The sequence below is a fragment of the Salvelinus sp. IW2-2015 genome, linkage group LG5, assembly GCF_002910315.2.
Source record: "Salvelinus sp. IW2-2015 linkage group LG5, ASM291031v2, whole genome shotgun sequence".
Lineage (NCBI taxonomy): Eukaryota > Metazoa > Chordata > Actinopteri > Salmoniformes > Salmonidae > Salvelinus > Salvelinus sp. IW2-2015.
Window position 1 is genome coordinate 32102073 of NC_036844.1, and position 6886 is coordinate 32108958.

Sequence of the window (6886 nt, forward strand, 5' to 3'; positions counted from 1 at the left end):
TTCCAATATGATGGACAGCCAGAGAGGCAAGATTAATAGCACTCTTTAAATGAGAATTGATTTTCCTAGCAGCTCCTCAAAATGTAATCAGCACAGTGAAAAATAATAACCATTTCATTTTTTGACAGAAAGCAGAGGGCCAGATGGGCAACACATCTTATTTTAGATTGCATTTTTAATCATATTCTGATATATGGTGTCTTTCAAGTTTTAGTTATGAAGTCTTCCTTGACTTTTTATAAAATTGACATGGAAACAGGTTTGTGTGTTCTTCACAACATATTAGTTCCGGTAATTATACAGTAAGGCTTTTTAATTGCAAAGATTATCAACTTCTATCTGTGACCAATGGCCTTCCAGTTATATCACCGTGCTGCTGTGATGACGTCTGTAACTGTTGAAATCAAGACTAATTACAACCCTTTAACATCTGTGACACTTCATACCTGAGTCGTTCCACGAAAAGAGTCCTTTTTCCATCCCTTTGATATTATAAGTAGAAATTGTGCACCATTATTAACATTTTAAAAGKCTGTTATATTTAATGAAGTGCCCTTCAATATAACCAATTGGAGAATTCAATAAATTCCCTCTTCTAGGAAGATTTTAACCCACTTAAAAGAAAACGTTGTCCATGTTTTGACCATCATTGTAAAGCCGTAGTTATTTTGTTGCTTTGATAAAGTCATTTCTAAAGATTATTATTTATTTCATGTAATTAGTGATTCATTTTTTACATATTTTTTTTATTTAACCTTTATTTAACCAGGTAGGTCAGTTGAGAACAAGTTTTCATTTACTACTGCGACCTGGCCAAGATAAAGCAAAGCATTTACATCTGTCCCTCAATTTAAGGTCAACCCTGTTAAGGTCAACTGAACGCTCATTTTAATATGGTGAAACTATTCCTTTAAAAAAAAAAATTCAAAAGAAACATTGAAAATCTTAAAGTCAAATCATAGTGTAGGTGAGCTGGTTCTACTCTTTTTGGCCATTTTCTGGTGTTTTGTYGAGGAAAAGTGACCGGGTCGAGCATAACACGTCAACCCTGTTCTATTTTTCTTGCGAAGCTTGCATTCAATTGTCACTCCCTGTTGCTCACAACAAGCTTCCATTACCCTTGTAACAAGGGAATTTATGGATGATTTAAGATGAGGTTGTGTACCCRGTTACGGTCAACCCTATTACTTTATTTGGCACTTAATAMGCACTTACTATAGTCTTTTTTAAACCTCTTAAGATGGGAAAACATGTTTTTCGTGAAGCTGAACATGTGCTCTTTATGACAGAATGTWAAAAATAGGGYAAATCAAYCATTCAGTAGGCTGTGACTTTTGCCAACATTCATCAACAAGATAACTTGCTACTGGTGACGCAATAGATGGACACTTGCTTGTCTGCTAGTAAGCATGTTTGTTACATAATATATACACTGAGTGTGTAAATCATTAGGAACACCTTCCTAATATTGAGTTGCACCCCCTTTTGCCCTCAGAACAGCCTCAATTCGTCGGGGCATGGACTCTACAAGGACTCAAAACCGTTCCACAGTAATGCTGCCCCATTTGACTCCAATGCTTCCCACAGTTGAGTCAAGTTTACTGGATGTCCTTTGGGTGGTGGACCATTTCTGATACACACAGGAAACTGTTGAGCATGAAATACCCAGCAGCGTTGCAGTTCTGGACACACTCAAACCGGTGCACCTGACACCTACTACCATACCCCGTTCAAAGGCACTTAAATATTTTGTCTCACCCTCTGAATGGCACACATACACAATCCATGTCTCAAAGCTTAAAAATCTCCCCCCCTCATCTACACTGATTGAAGTGGATTTAACAAGTGACATCAATAAGGGATCATAGCTTTCACCTGGATTCACCTGGTCAGTTTATGTCAAGAAAAMAGCAGGTGTTCCTAATGTTTTGTAAACTCAGTGTACATCATGTGTATCATATGTATATTTTATTTATATGAGAAGAAAKAGTGTATTGATGTTGCAGGTGTCTTCCCCAGTCATGGTGAGATGATGGGAGAGGCTGAGGAACTGAGTGGTTGACTGTCATTCCTCCTGTTGCAGTGCTGCATCTGACCTTTATGGAAAGCTCCTCTGCTGAAAACACCAGGTGGTCTGTAGGTCACAGACCCGTTATGGCTGCTGAAATAAGAACTGCACGGCAACGTTTTGAYGAGGGGTGAGGGGACTGGGGTTATTGTCCAGTGGAACTGATTTAATGGCTTGTGTTGCAGTCCAGTCAATCATCATTTGAGATTTATGTGATCGCCCAGGGACATAACCTGTCCAATCATAACCCCCACCTCCTCGGCTGAAAACATCAGGTTCCCATTGAAGTAGAATTAATGAATGAACTGCATTTTGAATTAAATTWAATTTTTGTGTCAAATCGCCATTTGGGAACCATTTCCTTATGGGATTAATTGACACAAACAAACACAATAATTCACTGTGATAATTCAGTGATAATTCTTCTGGTGTTCTCTGCAGTGCGCATCGCATAAAGAGTGAAAAAATMATATCCCTAGAGCAGTAAAAAATATATACACATACATAAATACATACATACAGTTGATGTCAGAAGTTTCCATACACTTATGTTGGAGTCATTAAAACTCGTTTTTCAACCACTCCACAKATTTKTTGTATGACAAAATMTCCCCTCAACCCCTGTCTTGAACTAACTATGGGCTAAAAGATCCCTATTTACAAAATCAAAAGCTTTRTGGAAAACTATGAAACATGCAAAAGRAGGCRTCTCTTAGTGTAATCTATTTTTGATTATAAACTGGGTGGTTCAAGTCCTAAATGCTGATTGGCTGACAGTCGTGGTATATCAGACCGAARACCARGGATATGACAAAACACTTATTATTACTGCTCTAATTACGTTGGTAAACAGTTTATAATAGCAATAAGGCACCTCGATGGTTTYTGATATATAGCCAATATACCACGGCTAAGGGCTGTGTCCAAGCACTCCCTGTTGCGTCGTGCTTAAGAACAACCCTTAGCGGTGGTATAGTGGRCATATACCACACCCCCTCGGGACTTATTGCTTAATTATTGAACAGACCGAGAAGATATGATCTATACAGGCTCTGGATTTACGAAAATGGTTTTTGAAAACCATTTTGTTCTTCCACCAGAATGTTTTAATCCTCCAAAAAGGTAATTAACCTATTGTTGAGGATGGATGACTATAATTTATGAACCGTACTTAATAAACTTATGCCTCTATAGTTCAGTGGCACACTCTAGTACTTTTTTGAAGATTTGGGAATGGGATTCACTTTAGACTCATACCAAGTGGATGGCGGTATACTGTACTCAAAACAAATTTGGAGAAAATCATATAGGACGTCAATTAATTTAGGGGGATTTTAAAACTTCATTAGGCTTCAATGCCAAACGCTTTCCCATTTTTTGCAGCGTCAATCACCTTAATTTCTGCCATAGACAGTTCCTCATTTGAGTACAGGTTACATATATAAGAGAGTTCTAACAAACCAGCAAACCCCTTCTCCGACTCCTTAAGTACCTGTGAAATATCAGAGTTCAGCTCCCCCTGCTCTTCCCTGACTTCTATTGGAATTTTCTTATGGTCTTAACTTGTTTATTTGTCTCCAAAACTGTTGAGGATGTCTTGTCTGTATCTCCTCAAGGTGTAGTAACTGCCTTCTCTGATCTCTCTTGTCAAACACATGAAGGTTTTTCTAAAATGTTCTCTTGTATTCCTATCTTTACACTGTAAAAAATAAGTACTCAGCCTTGCGCATTACAGACCATAGGTCCCTTAACTCATCATTCCAATAAGGRTTGTTCGGCTTGTCAATTTTCCTGGACTTAATCGCATAGTTTCCCCATTTCCCCATTTCAGAGTATATGATATCACAAATTGTGTCATACCACATATCAAATGTTGATTTTTGGCATATTTGCAGAGTTTTGATGAATTCCACAAGAGCTCTACATTCCATTTCAGAACATAGAAAATAATTTGGCACATTTATTTTCTTACATTTAGGCCTTTACAGGGTATGTATCTTTTCCCCCGGGTGATGCACAGTAATACCTGGTGAGAAAGTTCATGGCAATAGAAAACATAATAAATAAAAGAGAATGATCAGGAAGTGTACTTTTTCTCCAATTAAGTCAAAACATCCACATTCTTCAACCATCTGTGTAGGAGATAACACCTTCAATTCCAAAACAAGTTTCTAGACAGTCGTGGAGGGTAACTATATAGTCCACCACAGCTTTTCCTTTGCCAGATATGGATGTAAYGTTATCGCTTAAGGGATATATCCTTCCATAAATTATACAAATTTTAGAGTAGAATTATATCATTGTATTTGTATGGTCTGTCCTACATGGACCCATGCTCCAGATTSGGARCAGTAGTCTGGCCATCAATGCAGGCCAAAATGAGCAGTGAGGGAGTGAGACAGTCAGAGACAGAGATGAACAGAAGCTCTACAGGAGGGTTGAGTGATCCACTTTGATAGTAATCAATTGGGCTTTGGGAACCACTTTCCTACTGGGAAGACTAATGCCCCAACCCTTAGGTCAAAGAGGGTGGTAGATGCTGTATTTTACTAAAATGAAAAGGAGTCTCRGCACACTCAGGATCAATGCACAATTTAAAATMTATTAGGCTGAGCTTTCCATTGRCAGACCTTCATCAGAGCAATACTGATACTATATCATAACAATATTGATACTGTATTTTAGCTTCAGTCAAAGAGCCAGGGTGCTAGCCGGGGTTCTACATATTGTATTTTAGCTTCAGTCAAAGAGCCAGGGTTCTACATCAATTTTAGCTTCAGTCAAAGAGCCAGGGTTCTACATACTGTATTTTAGCTTCAGTCAAAGAGCCAGGGTGCTACATACTGTATTTTAGCTTCAGTCAAAGAGCCAGGGTGCTACATACTGTATTTTAGCTTCAGTCAAAGAGCCAGGGTGCTACATACGTGTATTTTAGCTTCAGTCAAAGAGCCAGGGTGCTACATACTGTATTTTAGCTTCAGTCAAAGAGCCAGGGTTCACATATTGTATTTTAGCTTCAGTCAAAGACCAGGGTGCTCGATACTGTATTTAGCTTCAGGCAAAGAGCCAGGGTTCTACATACTGTATTTTAGCTTCAGTCAAAGAGCCAGGGTGCTCGATACTGTATTTTAGCTTCAGGCAAAGAGCCAGGGTTCTACATATTGTATTTTAGCTTCAGTCAAAGAGCCAGGGTTCTACATACCGTATTTTAGCTTCAGTCAAAGAGCCAGGGTTCTACATACTGTATTTTAGCTTCAGTCAAGAGCCAGGGTGCTACATACTGTATTTTACTTCAGTCAAAAGAGCCAGGGTTGCTACATACTGTATTTTAGCTTCAGTCAAAGAGCCAGGGTGCTACATACTGTATTTTAGCTTCAGTCAAAGAGCCAGGGTTCTACATATTGTATTTTAGCTTCAGTCAAAGAGCCAGGGTGCTCGATACTGTATTTTAGCTTCAGGCAAAGACCAGGGTTCTACATACTGTATTTTAGCTTCAGTCAAAGAGCCAGGGTGCTACATACTGTATTTTAGCTTCAGTCAAAGAGCCAGGGTGCTACATACTGTGATTTTATCTTAGTCAAAAGAGCCAGGGTGCTACATACTGTATTTTAGCTTCAGTCAAAGAGCCAGGGTTCTACATATTGTATTTTAGCTTCAGTCAAAGAGCCAGGGTTCTACATATTGTATTTTAGCTTCAGTCAAAGAGCCAGGTGCTCGATACTGTATTTAGCTTCAGGCAAAGAGCCAGGGTTCTACATACTGTATTTTAGCTTCAGTCAAAGAGCCAGGGTGCTACATACTGTATTTTAGCTTCAGTCAAAGAGCCAGGGTGCTACATACTGTATTTTAGCTTCAGTCAAAAAGCCAGGGTGCTACATACTGTATTTTAGCTTCAGTCAAAGAGCCAGGGTTCTACATATTGTATTTTAGCTTCAGTCAAAGAGCCAGGGTGCTCGATACTGTATTTTAGCTTCAGGCAAAGAGCCAGGGTTCTACATACTGTATTTTAGCTTCAGTCAAAGAGCCAGGGTGCTAATATTGTATTTTAGCTTCAGTCAAAGAGCCAGGGTTCTACATATTGTATTTTAGCTTCAGTCAAAGAGCCAGGGTTCTACATATTGTATTTTTAGCTTCAGTCAAAGAGCCAGGGTGCTCGATACTGTATTTAGCTTCAGCAAAGAGCCAGGGTTCTACATACTGTATTTTAGCTTCAGTCAAAGAGCCAGGGTGCTACATATTGTATTTTAGCTTCAGTCAAAGAGCCAGGGTTCTACATATTGTATTTTAGCTTCAGTCAAAGAGCCAGGGTTCTACATATTGTATTTTAGCTTCAGTCAAAGAGCCAGGGTGCTCGATACTGTATTTTAGCTTCAGTCAAAGAGCCAGGGTTCTACATACTGTATTAGCTTCAGTCAAAGAGCCAGGGTTCTACATAACTGTATTTTAGCCAGCTCATCCTCCAACATATTGACCCTGTTAAACAGAGGATAGAGGGCATTCAGTCACCACAGAGTATAATAAGTAAAAGTCCTATTAATTCAGTACACCACAGAGTATAATAAGTAAAAGTCCTATTAATTCAGTACACAACGAGTATAATAAGTAAGTCCTATTCATTGAGTACACTACAGAATATAATAAGTAAAAGTCCTATTCATTCAGAAACACCACAGAGTATAATAAGTAAGTCCTATTCATTAGTACACTACAGAATATAATAAGTAAAAGTCCTATTCATTCAGTACACCACAGAGTATAATAAGTAAAAGTCCTTTTCATTCAGTACACCACAGAGTATAATAAGTAAAAGTCCTTTCA

General features: G+C 38.5%; 1 protein-coding gene and 1 long non-coding RNA gene across 6 annotated transcripts in view; one reads left to right on the top strand and one right to left on the bottom strand.

Moving 5' to 3' along the window:
* Positions 1 to 688, bottom strand: part of LOC139027782 (uncharacterized) — a 663342-nt gene extending 662654 nt beyond the window's left edge. Inside the window, exon 1 of the long non-coding RNA XR_011479947.1 lies at positions 645 to 688. This is a non-coding gene — a long non-coding RNA (uncharacterized lncRNA). The remainder of the gene's footprint in view (positions 1 to 644) is intronic.
* Positions 1 to 6886, top strand: part of nrxn2a (neurexin 2a) — a 365106-nt gene that overhangs the window by 288086 nt on the left and 70134 nt on the right. The window lies entirely within an intron of this gene.